Source organism: Phalangium opilio, unplaced genomic scaffold (genome assembly GCF_054372755.1).
Source record: "Phalangium opilio isolate 3A_F unplaced genomic scaffold, DU_Popi_V2 ptg000042l_1, whole genome shotgun sequence".
NCBI lineage: Eukaryota > Metazoa > Arthropoda > Arachnida > Opiliones > Phalangiidae > Phalangium > Phalangium opilio.
The window spans coordinates 3889409-3905325 of NW_028324166.1; the positions used below are offsets into that span (position 1 = coordinate 3889409).

The 15917-nt window shown below is 35.8% G+C and overlaps 1 protein-coding gene and 1 long non-coding RNA gene across 3 annotated transcripts in view; both read left to right on the plus strand.

The window, feature by feature from the left end:
• The first annotated feature begins 8268 nt into the window (after positions 1-8268).
• On the plus strand, positions 8269-8578 carry LOC149678476 (uncharacterized). Its single transcript, XR_016366268.1, has 3 exons — positions 8269-8279; positions 8346-8381; positions 8476-8578. It is a non-coding gene; the product is annotated as an uncharacterized LOC149678476 (long non-coding RNA).
• A 2493-nt stretch (positions 8579-11071) lies between these two features.
• Positions 11072-15917, plus strand: part of LOC149678477 (ADAMTS-like protein 5) — a 32451-nt gene continuing 27605 nt past the window's right edge. For both annotated transcript variants that reach the window (XM_089837155.1, XM_089837156.1), the window contains exon 1: positions 11072-11532. The gene's annotated coding sequence lies outside the window, so the exon portion shown is untranslated. The remainder of the gene's footprint in view (positions 11533-15917) is intronic.

Here is a 15917-nt window from a genome sequence, read left to right on the forward strand (position 1 = left end):
TTAAGTATTTTAGACAGCCAATGCCAAGAAACTAGAGCCGCTACATAAATTCTTATATACCATAGGGTGTTATCATAGGAGAAAGCAGTAGAATTGGAAACACTTCTATTGGACGATGTAACATGACGTCATTGATTCTTTCGTCAAAATGTAACGTTGTCAAACGCTAACGAGTTCAATGTCAACTAGATCTCTTGAAGAGATGACAGTTTTAATAAAGACATACTTTGGTCTATCCAATAGTAAGTCCTCCTTGGAGAATTAATGCTCGTGGCAAAGCACCATATGAAACACATTAGAAAAAAATATAATACAAAGGAAACGCTTATCCCCCGACTAGGGATCATTTAGATAAATACAAGGGAAAATGTTTATTGTTGCCAACTGTTGCTTTCGCCAAACTGTCGAAACTTGAGCGTTAACACAAGCTTTTTTTGTTTTTGTTCTTGGGCCAGTAGGAGCAATTTGCCACGCAGCTTTGGAGACAAGGGAGAATGGGGGTTAAACAATAATCAATTGCACCCAATCAAAAAACCACCCTTATACATTAAACGCAGTATGAAGTCTTACAGTGAATTAAGTAAATAAATAAGTTAAGTTAAATATTGAGATGACGACGTAGTAACATTTTAAATTGTCCAAAACTGAGGGCTGACGTGACAGAATCAGGATGAGTAATCCAAGAGACGTTAGAGCGATATAGAAATGAAGCTCAAAACAATCCTTACAAAAGCTAAATACATTGACACAAACTATATATGTAAAACGACATGCAAATCTTCTTTTATTCTTAACTGTCCACAACAAGCAACGTAAATAAAATATTGGTTGGATAAACAAACAAAAAATGTATTAAATCTAATATACCCACCCATCACAAGTCATGATTTTCGAGTGGGTTATTTTATACACACTAAACATGGAAACCTAATAAGATAACCAAAAAAAAATCATTTATTGATCTTTCCACTATATTCTGTTTAAGTTCCAGTGTTATTTTTCTAGTAGACAATTATGTTATTAATAGATGCAATTCCATGGTCACCACCATTGATGTGGTTAGCATCTTTGTGGTTGACAATCGATATCAGTACATCGCGTTGGGTAGCCTTGGCAGTAAGAGTCTTCAAAAAATATAAGTTAACTTGTGAGCGCCGTCTGGCGTGCCCAAGTAGATTCATCAGAAAATTTATTTTATTAAAACATGAGAGACTTTTTCTAAACGCTCATGTTTGGCCAACAAGAACACACACTATTTCTGTTGAAAATAAAGAACTAAAGAACAATTTTATAAAAATTTCGGGATGTTTTAATTTTTCTGTGCTTTATAAAATAAATGAAAACTAAATCATGAATTTTAAGTTTCTATCTCCTCTAGAAGTACCTTAGAATTTTGATGCTCGGTGAGTGAGTGAGTGAGTGACAAAATAAGGTAAACTTAACCTGCGATATTTCGAAAAGTATATAGGGTAGGATCTTGAAATTTGGAAACTATGGCTAGGATTGACAGTCCTCGCGGCAAGCAAAATTTCAGACTTTTACCTATAACCATCACGAAGTTACAGTGGGCTTAAAAGTGCCACGAGTTGCTTCGAGAAAAGGATGTCAGTGCTCGACTTGGCTGGAAGCACTGCCGTGCTCCCAGATACGAATTGAAAGAAATGAACCTGCAATTTGTAACTGCTTTTCCTGCCCATGACAGTACACCCTACCTTGTAAAAAAACACAATAGACCTTTTCGACGTAAAAAAGGGCTGGGCAAAGCTTAGTATCGGGACATGCAAGGGGGTTGATACATTGCCGCCTCTGCGCACTTTCAAGATACAAAATGATTACAGCGCACGCGTTAAAAAGTCAGATAGAAGGCGGAGTTTCACCCCGTATCTCCCCCACTTAGTTACATCAAAATGGTCTATTCGGATATGAGCCAGACATTCTTATGAAACTTGGCTTTTCATAAAACATGGTCATGAAAAACTGCGCAATAGGAAACCCTTTTCATAGGACTTGTACTTTTAAGCTCATTTAGATCTTTCATAAAATATTGACCTTTAATTTTTGTTTACGCAAAATTCAGGTAGAAATATCGTGTTGTTTTGTTTCCATCTATTTTTATCCATTATTATTCAATAACAAATGTTTTATCTTGACTACGTCCATATTTTAATAACTTAAATTTATTGGAATAGTACCAAAGGCAAATAAATATAACATAAACAAATTATGTTTGTATTTGGCGTGTCTTGTAAACACTATAACAAAAAAGCTTTCGAAGACCTTTTCTGGATTCATAAACGACTTAGTAAGAGTTTTTTTTATCTTGACTTGAGCGAGTATACTTTTCAAAGTGAACCACTATTCCTCGTTACTAAACCGATACGAAAATGTTCGAAATTCACGATAAGTTTCTTAATCTTTATTTGAAATGTATCAATGCCTTAGGGTTGTTGAGCTACGGAAAGAATAGAACTTGGTTCGTAGGATACGTAACTGCGTTGGCTATTTACTCTCATTGCGCTTTTATCGTGAGTAGATCAGTATATAGGATTTTAAACTTTGGAGAGAAGGGGCTCTTGGAAGTCACGTTCCTTGAAGTTTTCAGTAACTTTCACATCATTTCCAACGCTTACGTCGTTTCTTTGGGGCTATTTAGCCAAAGCTTCATCGTCACAATCATGAAAAATTTAACATTATCGACGTCAAACTACAAATTACGAACACTGAACTTTATCGTACCGATGCTGATAATTTACAATCTAATTAACATTATAATTAGAATAACGGAACATGGGAACTACGACGATAATGATATAATGCTTTTTATCGAAAATCGCGCGTTAAACATGACGTTCCTAAAATCGCACAAGTCTTTCGCTTTCATCTTAGCGATGGCAATTAGCTTGATTTACCGTTACGGCATCTTGTTGCATTCCCTAATTCAAATGACTGTTGCCTTTGCTGTAGATAATTTAATATGGTCCTTGAGAAATCTAGCAGAAGGTTTATCGAAAAAAGAGCCAAACACTTTGAATTTATCGAAGCAACACACATTTTTGTGCGTCAATGTCTTGGAGCTGGACTGCAAACTAATTTGGCCGATATGTTTATGGGTTGTCGTGACATTCTGCCTGATTTGTCAGTATATGATCGGTTCCTGGCAAGTGATGACCTTTGCCACCACCTCGATAACGCTGCAACCGGTTTTCAGTTGGGCTATCCTTTTCGTATATTTGTCTACAATGAGTTGCAGTCGTGATTGGTTGGTCAACGCTTGTCATCTCCGAACGCTAACGCCGAAAAATTCCACTAGAAATGAGCAATTCATCGAAACCTTCCTGTTCACGAAAATGAATACCATCTCTTCCGAATTTTCTTTCATGAAGTGTGTTCCCATAACACCGGCATTTCTCGGTAGCTTCGTAATGGGCGCAGTCTCGTATTTGTTGTTTGTTATAACTATGACGCAAATTGAAAGAAATTAGTAATATATTGTCGTACCCTTGTGCTATTCTGCAATCCAAGTTGTGTAGTTACTAACGTATTTATGGGTAATATTATTTTTAATGTTTCTTTTTGTACTTGCTATATTTACATGATTTAAAGCTCGCGTAAATTGATAGATTAAGTTTTAAGTGCGATCAATGACAGCGTAGCTTAACCAAAGAGATAGAGTAGAATGGAGAGTAAGTGTTGAAATTGTAACTTTACCACATTGAAATTTCATCTTTACCACTTTGAAATTGTATCTTTACCACTTTGAAATTGTATCTTTACCACTTTGAAATTGTATCTTTACCACTTTGAAATTGTATCTTTACCACTTTGAAATTGTATCTTTACCACTTTGAAATTGTATCTTTACCACTTTGAAATTGTATCTTTACCACTTTGAAATTGTATCTTTACCACTTTGAAATTGTATCTTTACCACTTTGAAATTGTATCTTTACCACTTTGAAATTGTATCTTTACCACTTTGAAATTGTATCTTTACCACTTTGAAATTGTATCTTTACCACTTTGAAATTGTATCTTTACCACTTTGAAATTGTATCTTTACCACTTTGAAATTGTATTTAAAATTTGTTCATTAATCTATCCTCAATAAATTTGAGTAAGATCAAATAACATCACTGTTTACTATTCACTCGGTACATAATCAGAGAAACTTAACAAAATCCATTTAATCAACTTTGCAATATTGAATACACTTTCTTTATGGTACTGCATTGTGTCAGTACGCAATTCGGATCTCAGCCATGCGTACATTATTCGAAACTGCGCTTTTGTAAAAGCCATGAAGAAATGCACATTCCTTCTCGAGGGATTTGCCTTTACATTCAACCATAAGCTTGTTATGTAGGGTCATAATGGTTTTCCATAAATTACTGACTTTTGAACATTTATACACTTATAATATGCGCCCCCATTTATCTCAGTTATTATTGATTTAACGTCATAACAAATGTTTGGTCCTGACTACGCCCAGTTTTAATATCCAAAACTTATTTGTATTGTGTCAATAGCAAATATGCATAAGTGAAAGTGGTACACTGGTTCGGATGAATGCCTAATGTGCCCAGTATGATTTTTACCACGCAAAGTCTCGCTTCAATTTCATTAAAAAACTTGCTGAGGTTAACGGTAGCTGATCGATGCAGTTTCATTGTGTCTGAGGCAGCATAAATCACACGTAGCACTTATTCGCATTTTTATTTGCATTTGATAATACGTGTGACGTGTATGGAGAAAATATATTGAAATAAAAATACAGTCTTTGTTAAAATTTGTCTTAGGCGTGTCCTGGAAAAGATAATAACAAAAACCTTTGGAAGAACCTTCCTCGAAGCATAAATAGGCCATTAACGATTTCAATAAAATACTTCTCATATAGCTCGACTTGAACGAGCGAATTTGTGTAAGTTTACCGAATAGATAGTGCGTCGATTCGAAAATGTTCGTCGTAAAAGATAAGTTTCTCAATCTCTTTTTGAAATGCAACAATGCGTTAGGACTGTTTTGCTACGGAAAGAACAGATGTTGGTTCCCAAAATACGCAACTGCATTTAGTCTTTATTTGTATTGCGCTTTTTACGTGTGTAGAACTGTAATTAGACTTTTAAATGAAAAAGCGACGGGGCGTTTGGAAGTTATATTCGTTGGAGTTTTCAATAACTTTCTAGTGTTTTCAACGGCCTACGTCGTTACTTTGGCGCTTTTTAACCAAAACTTCATCGTCACCGTTTTGAAAACTTTAACATTTCCGACGTGTAACGCTAATTTACGGGCACTGAACTTTATCGTACCGATGCTGATATTTTACAACTTAATTAACATTATTATTAGAACGGTGGAACATTGTTCTTACGACGATAATGATTTAATGATTTACATGGAGAGACAAGCGCCCAACATATCTTTCTTGAAGTCACACAAATCGTTAGCTTTCACTGTAGCCCTTGCAAATAGCTTGATTTATCGTTACGGCATCTTGTTGAATTCCTTGGTTCAAATGACTGTTCTCTATGCTGTCAACAATTTGATATGTTCCTTGAGAAATCTAGCTGAACGTTTATCGAAAGGCGAGCCAAACATTGAGTATGAAATGAAGCAACACACACTTTTGTGCGCCAATGTATTGGAACTGGACTACAAACTAACTTGGCCGATATGCTTGTGGCTGATGGTCACATTCAGCTTGATCTGCCAGAAAGTGATCGGCTGGAGGAATGAGTGGACCTTCGGTGTCGCCTCGATAATCTTGCAACCAATGTTTATCTGGGCTCTCCTATTCGGGTACTTGTCTATAATGAGTTGCAGTCGTGATTGGTTGGTCAACGCTTGTCATCTCCGGACACTAATGCCCAAGAAATCAACACGAAATGGTCAAGCGATTGAAATATTCTTGTTCACGAAAATGAATACCATCTCTTGCGAATTCTCTTTTTTGAGGTGCGTTCCGATAACACCGGCATTTGTCGGTAGCGTCGTGATGAGCGCAGTCTCGTATTTGCTGTTTGTCGAAACTATGATGCAGATTGAAAGAAAAGAACCTACAATTTGTAACGGCTTATCCATGTCCTACCCATAACTTAATTCATGACACTACTGAACTTGTAATTCTTAAGTTACAGTTTCACGATGTAGTAGGGATTGTAGTATTGCGTTTAGTAAGATAAAAGTTACAACATTCGCAACGTTTACTCATAGTGTTTAGCCCCTAGTTCACGTTCAGGACTTTTCAAATGTATGATGTAAAACAGTACGAGAAGCTGTCCTCGTTCAATATTTTAGGAACATCATTGTAGTTAACGTATCAGTATAAGCTTTGTCTATATGTTTGCTTACCTTTAATCTTTGTAAATGAGATAGGTTTAGAAGAATACATTAAGTTTTGAATTTAACATGTCAAAGCTATGTCGCAATTCTTAATTAAATGTAACTATTGCTCACATTGTAATCTGTCAAACATTTTGTGAAGCAAAATAAAATTATAAAGGGTCTCCAAAAAGGCACCAGAAAGCGGGTAGAGATTATTTGAAATACGTCATAGGCACATGGCTAAGAAAAGGCATGGTTCAAAGAAACTAAGTTGGACTTATTTCGAAAACTAGCACTTAGGGGCATTGGCGCTGCAATCTCGCGAAAAACAAGGACTAGGTGTTCTGTCCCACTCCATGTCGATCGAGTCTTTGGATCTTGGCGTCACGTGGTGCCTGTGACGTATTTCAATTTAATTTCTAGACAGTCCCTTTAATGTTATAGTTTTTAGATGAAAGCTAATGCAAACAAATCATAATCTTGAAAACTAAAAAAAAAAAAATTAAAATTCCAACGGAAAAGGAAAACTCAGTTTCCTGGTGACACCTCTTGGCTTGATAAAACTTCATCCGGTATTAGGAAATTTCAAGAAATATAAAGAACCAGAACTTAATATCATATCATTTATAATTGTCTCAACGTCGCGATATAATACATCCTTACATTTAGCATAATGAATAATTTTGGAGTTATATTTCTACTATTAATTGGAATAATTGTAGTTAACGCCAGCTACAGCGGCATATGTGGTAAGTAAAGTTAAATAGCTTCAGTTAATTGGATTGTTTTAATGTGTGTAAATGAGATTAAACGCTTATGGAAATAACACGGTTTATTATGTTGGTTTACTTCTTAGATCCAATTGCAAAAAACCCAGCGCTCCTAACAGAAATCGCCAAATGTCAGACTGATAACTATCCTTCTGAGGTGTGTTTACTGATTTACATATTTGTCCTTTTGGCTTGGAAATATTTTAGCAACTTTAAACAACTCGTCGATGTTAGGCAAATGACAATTGTGCTAAAAGGGTTCTTATTTATAGGCAGGGTTTTTATTTTTTGATTGTAAGCTGTTAGATAGAAGGTCAGTAACTGTGACGAGGGACATAATGAATACGTTAATCTGTTTTAACATTTTAAGGCTGCAAGAAGTTCATTTTCCCACTTTAGGTCCTCATTTGGATATGGTTTGTTATTGTTTTATATATTCTTTGATTAATGCATTTTCCGAGGGAGGAAAGTTATGAGTTTTTGGGGGAAAGTTCGACATTGGTGTGGGCTAACCGAAATAATTTCAGTGGGCAACCGACCTCAAGTGTCAAAGGAATCCGAAATTATTTATGAGACTCCTGTTAAAAATGCTTGAGTCAAGTATCTAATTTCTAAAATTATTTCTTTATATTTCAGTATATTGACACATTCATGAATTGTTTAAAACGTGAGACTGGTAGAGAAATTAACATGGAAGAGTACATAGCATCAACTTGCAGTGGGGAATCAAGGCCTGCGGTAATTATTGTCAAAAGTTAATTTAAAATTGTGCAGAAGACAGTTAGGACAGTTTAGGGTTTTTACGATGCTATTTTAAGCAATCATATTCTTGTATTGACATTTCGGGGGTGAAAAATACGTATAGAAAACCTCGCCGGGAATCGAGGAAAGGTTTTTTTTATCACCTCTAGCATGTCATACTAGGAGTACACTTAAGGAAAGGCTTTCACTGAGGTAGTGTCTCGTATAATTTAATACCATGTTAAGGGAGACGGATTACAGACAGATTAGTCCTCTGTAGATCCCATACAGACATATAAACTTAATGTTTGATCATAAACGTATGTAAATACTTCCATGGATAAAAGTAGGCAATTAATGCTTCGAAATTAATATATTAAGAAATTCTTTCATTTTTCATAGGATGATACTTGTGTTGATGAGAATAGGGCTCACGTAACTGCTCATGTAAGATTTCTATTTTTACCTTTATGCAATTGTTCTGTTGTTACACATAGTTTAATTCGGTTTTAGGAAAATGAAATGTATACAGCTACTCAACGAGCTCTTGTATGTACACATCAGACATAGTTAATAAGTGAAATGCTGTGTCGCTTCAAAATTAACTAATAATACACGATTAACATTCATATTCTATTAATAGGTTTGTTTCGCTCGTGTGACCGGCACTGATGAATAATTCATGCATTTCAAATATTATATTTGTAACTGCAACAAATATTAAAGAATTTGAAGAAAAATTTAGTATTATCTCGGATGGAGGGATTTTTCAGGGATTTTTCAAACCAGAAGTTCATAAGGTATGTTCCATAAGTTTGAAACCAGTTACTGAGAGCTAGTCGTACGTCATAGACTCGTAAGGTGAGGCTTGGTGAGGTACTTTCAAAGGGTTAGTACCGTCTCTGGTACCATCTAAATATGGTTGTAGGGGGTAAGAAAACTACTTGACTCCTCATTGTGTTTATGGTGTCATCGTTTAGGTAAGGTTATGGTTAGGATTAGAGTTATGTTTAAGTTTAGGTTCAGGTTGTGGTTAGGTTTAGTTTATAGTTAGGGTTAAGTTTGGTTAGGTTAGGGTTAGGTTTGTTTGCGTGATGTTAGGGTTAGGTTGGGTTGGGTTATGTTAGAGTTAGGTTTGGTTCAATGGTGGTTGCCGTCTTCTAGCCTTATTCTTCTCAAATTAGCTCGCAGTAAGGCATTTCAAAATAGTGTAAGTTTCACACTTATAGAGTAAGTATGACAAACTTATGTTCAAACTCTTTCACGTTCGTATCGGTCGCAAGGCACCTTCGTGGAATAATTTTGAACGTAGCTTTCTTATCTAACTAAATTGATACTATAAACCAGTTTCTATTATCTTCACTTTAAGCCGCGATTTCTTTAGTAGTGAGTAGCACTGATCCAGATTTATAATATCAGGGGTGCTGAATTCCATCATTTTATAAAGAAAGTGTTTTTTCTGCATGTTTGTTCTTTCACAATTCGTTAATTTCCGAGTTTCATTTATCGAACTGCATGGTTCATATCAGTAGACCCAAAAACGGATTTATGGGATAAGAACGTCGGAGTTAGCGAATTCACTCCCCATCCTCGCATACTTTATTGAGAAACTTCGTCTGCTTATATTTTGACTCCACCCACAAATTCTGTATATAGCTACTTCTAGAGATCTAATTTGTGGGTGGAGTCAAAATATAAGCAGACGAAGTTTCTCAATAAAGTATGCGAGGATGGTACTAGAGGCTAAAGCTATGATCCGACGTTCTTATCCCATAAATCCGTTTTTGGTAGACCTAACACTAGGGGAAAGGTTAATTTGAAGTGGTTTGGTTCAGTTCTTCTCAAAGTTGGGACTGAGGCAAACCCCTAGCCATTGAGCCTGTAAATAAAGTTCTATTCTTTACCCGGGAAACAGTTTAGGGCTGCGTTCAGTAACACTCATCAGGAAAAACATCGATGTTTGGGAAAATGAAATCGGTGTTCTTTTGACGTCATGATGACGTTGCAGTTGTTGAACGGCACAATTTTGTGTAATCGATGCTTTTCTTAATGGCGACGATATTATGATAACGTTACCGCAGAGGCTTAAATAATAAATCCGAACTATTTATAAAGATATTGTACTTCAATTTATCAATTAAATCAAAATTCTGTCAGAATCCATTTTTTTACCGAAATAATATATTGGTTTTAAGTATTATTATCCATAAGGATAATATTTGTCAATTCTGCATTACTTTAAATTGGTGGAGGTTGGGATGTAGTTCCCCCCATTTTTTTGTCGCGGCGCAAAATGACGAAATTTACGTCATGAATCCGATGCTCATCAAAAAAACCTCCTCTCACAGATGATTTTTCTGATGGGCATCCGATGAGCATCATGACGTCACGCCCAAAGACCCGAAAAACCGTTCAGTAAGACATCGATGTCATCTTTTAGTCATCGATGTTTTTGATGCCGGTTACTGAACGCAGCCTAGCTTTAGATTAAGCTCTAATTATTAATTAAGCATCGTTTAATTGAATCTGAAAGTAGTTAAAAAATATTTGATTCTAAAAAAACCACATGATGATGCACGAGCCCAGAGACTGGGACTGTTCAGTGTCTACATAGACAGGAAACTAGTCCAACTTTCCACTTTCTTAAAGTTAAAACACTCGGTCATTGAACATTTTCCACTCAAAATCGTCCAAAGAACACTGTCCTTAAAGTAATCCCTAAAATACAACAATATCAACTTGAAAACAATGGTCGGACGGCAAATTGTCATTTAACAATTTTGACTCGAAATAGTCCAAAGAACACTGTCCTTAAAGTCATCCCAAAAATTCAACAATCTCAATTTGAAAACGGTAGCCCGGACGGCAAAATATCATACAACATTTTCGAGTTGAAATCATCCAAAGAACACTGTCCTTAATGCTATCTGTAAAATGCAACAATCTCAGCTTGAAAACAGTCCATCGTCATACAACATTTTCGACTCGAAATCAACCATAGAACACCCCCCAGATAGGCCTAAACCTTTCAGAAACACCTTGTATAACCAACACAATCAACAGTTGTTTCGTGTCACAGTAAAGTATTGCAATTTACCAGTCCTCATTTTAACTCCAAAGTCCATGGCGTGAAGATTCGTATGGGACAAAATAAAAAAATGCTCTGTAAGGCGGCGCTAACGGCGTGTGGTTCAATCTTGACAGACCAAAAAGCCTTTTTACATCTCGTGTTCTTTTTTAAACGAAGTCTTCAACCAGTTTTATTTCGATCTCGAGAACGAGGGATCACCGATGTCTCAAGAGAGACTCGTGGCGTAACGCGGTGAGAAGAAAGAGAATCAGAAGGGCACACACGTGCAGATATTTATACGTCAAAAAGTACTTATTAGAACTCTTTAAACCGAGCTGAATCCATCGCGTATAAGGTCGAACCATTTCCCTTAAAAAAATATTAATAGACTCGATTTTGGTTTTTATTTTTTTAATTTTTTTATTTTTTCGACATTGAAAAGATTTTTGAGAGGCACATTTTCTTGTAAACCACGCGATAAGAGGGTGGACTCGGAAGTTTATCGTCTTGTGCGTGTTTGTGTGTGATCCGGCCGTCAGATATAGATTAATATAATTAATTTCGGACAGATATTCATGACTTTAATATTGATGCTACAGTTTCTACTAATTTGAAGTCAGTTAGCTCAAGGTGAGTTTTTACTTCCAATTTCTTTCTTATTTTTATTTAGTGGTTTGTGTTTAGAGGATAATGAATGATGATATTTTTGATATTGCTAAGATTTGGCACCTTTCCCACGGTTTTGCATGAAGAAAATTCAAAATTTGAGGGGTTAAAACTCGGGTGAAAGAGTCTAAATTTAGTTATATCTTGACTATATTTGGCATCTTTTCTCTGTTTTAAATGAAGGCAGTTGGTGGTTCAAAAATACACGTGGTTTGGTTTCTGTAAAACAGGGTGTAAAAATGCTGTAATTGGACGATCCACCTTAAATTTTTAATCAGGGCCGTTGGTACAAGGCGCAATCCCTTCTGCAATAATTTCTTGTTATGTTGAATTTTCACTTCTCAGTATTATTCTTCACCGTCAACACAGTTCTTGTTGTTATATTTAATAGTTAACAATAAAAAATACCGATTTTTAATAAAATATTGATTAGCCTAACAGTCTAAGATCAGTGGAAACGTCTAAAGTTCAAAGCTGCCAAAATATTCCCACGCTTATAATAGACAATAGTTTCTCCGGAGTCTGGAACACTAAGAGCCCAAACCACGCTGGACCTCTCAAGCCGTTTTCGGAAAAAGAATTCTAGAAACAAAATCAATTCAATTATTTTTCAATTTCAAAAACGTAGCTAGTTAAACCATGAATATGCATAAGTAAAACCTTATTCACGTTTCATACCCCCCCCCCCTCCTTCATTACTTAAACCCCAGACAATCCCCCACCCCTGCAGTCTGAGGAACGTTCCGATGCCTTTAAGGTTTTTAAAATAGACCAAATTACATCGACCTCGATGCGCAAACTGACTACAAAAATAAGAAAGATGTCCGTCGGTGTTTTGATATTATTTTTTAGTTAATACTATGAATGGATATTATCAAAAACTTTGGTATTATATCGTCAACTTATGTGATGTTATTTTAATCCTTCATTTTAAGAAGCTTTAGTTAATTTATTGATGAAAGGTCGAGGTTCAACCTTGATGTTAGAAACTGAAAGAAAGAATTGCACTGTCTTGATAATAAGATCATGCGTTTGGTTATTTGCTAATCTTTATACAACAGACCTGGCCTTTTTTTAATCTCATTGCATTACTCAAAATTAAAAGTATAATTCCATAAAGAATGGCATACTTTTATAAAAGTATTTTTCTCTATACTTAGACCGCTATAGAATAATTCGAAAATGACTCAAAATTTCATGTACCACTTGCTAAAGGGGTCGGACGTTATACAAAATCCGTACAGTTCGTCAGAAATCTGAAAATTCCGAAATATCAATTCAAAATCTCGAAAAAATCCCGAAATCTCACTTCGAAATCTAAAAAATCCCGAAATCTCACTTCGAAATCTAAAAAATCCCGAATTCTCACTTCAAAATCGAACAATCCCCATTGCGGATTATAGAACGCATATCCAACTGTTCCGGTTACCTTCTAAAACTCCCTAGTATCGTCCATGCACTGTCAAATCTGATATTAAGTGACATCACAATGTTAGATAAGGCTCTACATATAGTCCCGCAATCAAAATCAAAATACAATAACTGTCACCAGAATTTCATCACAGCGTACTACCACTTGAATAAATTCATTCAGCCCTTTTTTGTAACCATCTGGTCGAACCCAGGTGGGGAAGCTAAGGAACATTTGTGCAATTCACTTCAACCTGGCTCGTGAAACAAAATAAAATCTAGAGTTAGCATTGCCATAATAAATAAAACACCTGAAATATTGATTAAAATTAAACGTACCATCTCTACTGAATAAATGATATAAATAAAAATAAATAATTTTAATAATTGTCTGCAGTCATAGATATGTTAAAAGGGCCGGCTTTTTCTACCACCAGTCTACACAAAATTATTCACCACAAAACTGTTTAAAAATATTTTTATTTTATCTTTGCCGGTTTAACTTGAATTTGTCACATTTTTTGGCGCGCAATTCTAATTTATTCCGTAAAACTAGGTTACAGAGTACTCTAAGAGTATTTAAGATTTCAATTTATCAGTAGAAAAGGGGTTTTATGGAAGAGATACTTAAATGTTCGAATAAGTTTTGCTTTTATATGGATACGAGCAAAGGTATATGGATTTAAAATCAAAAAGTGCACTTCATTGAAACTTGCTTGCTCTGTGTAATAAGAGATGCTCTCCTTTATCTCAGAATAGTGTCAACCCCCCTCCCAGCCGTGGCACAGGGAACAAGCCGTAAACAGGCTCTTAAAGTAGCGGATGCTAGCTCTAGTACCAAAAGTTAACGTTTGGATCGCCAGCATCATATACATACTACTTTCTATAAACCTATGACGTCAAGAAGCTATTCCCTGATTGGTTAGTTCGTGTAGGGGGGTCGAGTGGGGGTAGTTTTCTTCTCAGTATATATAGATTAGTGGTGGTAGAGAGGGGTGTAGACGGAGTATCCCTACTTCTGCGCACGTCTTTCTAAAAAGGGATACTGTAAGCGTCCATTAGGGGGTGACAATGAACTATGAGATAGAAGGGTATGACGTTTGAATACTTGCCATTACTCTATACATGTCGTCTACAGCCAAAGGCAGCGAATTGTTAATGAAGTGTACTTTGGTTTTTAAATTCATATACTTTTGATACGAGTAATAAAGGTTCGCACGGCGTTGATAGTCGTCAGACAGTCGCGACTATTGTTTTTCCAATTTTTGAGCCGCCGTTTTTGAAGATGTCAACAAATTGAACCCCAAATAATTCTAGGATCATTTTACTACACCTTTCAGTCTAAATTTCGGAAATCCGAAACAAGTTGACCTCTAAAGACTTTTCAGTGTCTAATAAATTAACCATATCTAAATGAAGAAGCTGATACTCTTTAAACCCGATATTTTGGATTTGTGGCGTATGTGTAAATGTACGAAACGTAAAACCTGTCTGCTAGATATCGACCAAATTATTCCCTTATCATATACCATGTTAAGTCTGTCTGTTTTTCTAACCTCGTGTAAGACCAAGAAGTGATATCTAGTTTATTAGGAAGAAGGTATAAATTCGTACCACATTTATAATCTGGCTTTATCTCCAGTCCAAACGTATAGTAGGTCCAGAGTTAATCCCCGCCTCTAAATTACAACCAGCCAGCATCTCATTGTTCTTGAAAACTCACGTCAGTGCAATGCGAATGACGAAAATTACAATCATATTTTCCGACTGACTGAGGAGAGGCGAAATAGCCCGGCCTCTTTTTACGTCCCCCCTTGTATTTTGAAAGGGGGACTGGGACTGGGACTATAGCGCGCGAATACTTAGGCATCTTAAACCTTCTCCCTAGTAAACTAGATATCACTTCTTGGTAAGACCTATACTGTGTTAGTTTTAAATGAGATAATTATTTACGCTCCCAAATATACTGTTTACAATGTGGTACCGTTAACATTTCGTATTTGTCTCGCCATAAGCGTATAATATATATAAGTATGGGACTATAGTAGGTGTCATATTCTATGCGAAGAAAATTATGTGGTTTTATATTTTTTGACGGTTCTCCTTCAATCGGAACCGAATTGAGTCATGGTGTCTTATGATTATAACCGTATAATATATAAGTTTTGGTCTGCCGTAGGGGTATATTGTCAGCGTTGTACATGCAAAGAAAATTAGCTTGCTCTACGTTCGTTTGAAACGTTTTAGTTCAAACTAGAGCGGACTTGAAGAAAGGCCTACTGCGATTCGCTACCTTTAGTTGCAGGTTGAGATGGAGATCGTAGAAGGCTATGGTTTCTGTTCCGGATTTTCGACGCTTAGTTTTTTAAAAAAATTATGGGACATTTAAAAATTTGTATTGGACAATGTCCAGTGTCCTGTGCTTATTTCCGGTCCTGTCCCTCCCTCATAAAGGATGGGTTTTCGTGGCAAACATCCTTTCAACTTATACTTATGAAGAGTATTATTAGCTTATGATATTCTGTATATCTCAATTAGATGTGTAGGTTTGTGTTAAAATAAAACAGTAAAGTTAATCATGCATGGCAATAGAAAAAATATTACTGCTACTTAGCCATAAGGAGTCTCTTTTCCTAAACAAGCAACAACAGAGTCCAACCGAGAGGACGGCCATTCAACATAAAACGTGCAGGAATTTTAACTCCATTGGTTTTTCTGCTTACTTTCTCTATTTTGCATACATGGTTTTGATGGATTTGTGGATTTTTCGTTAGATCTCAAAATTCACTCTTAATTTATGTTTAAAACAAGATAAACTTAAATCAAATGGCGGTATGAAGCACGTGAGGTGTTGGTTGCTAATTGTTCACTAGCGTTACCTTAGCTTTTATCGTAAAAAAATGTCTTAGGCTTAGAATTCAAATTTTGAAAGTTTAAAA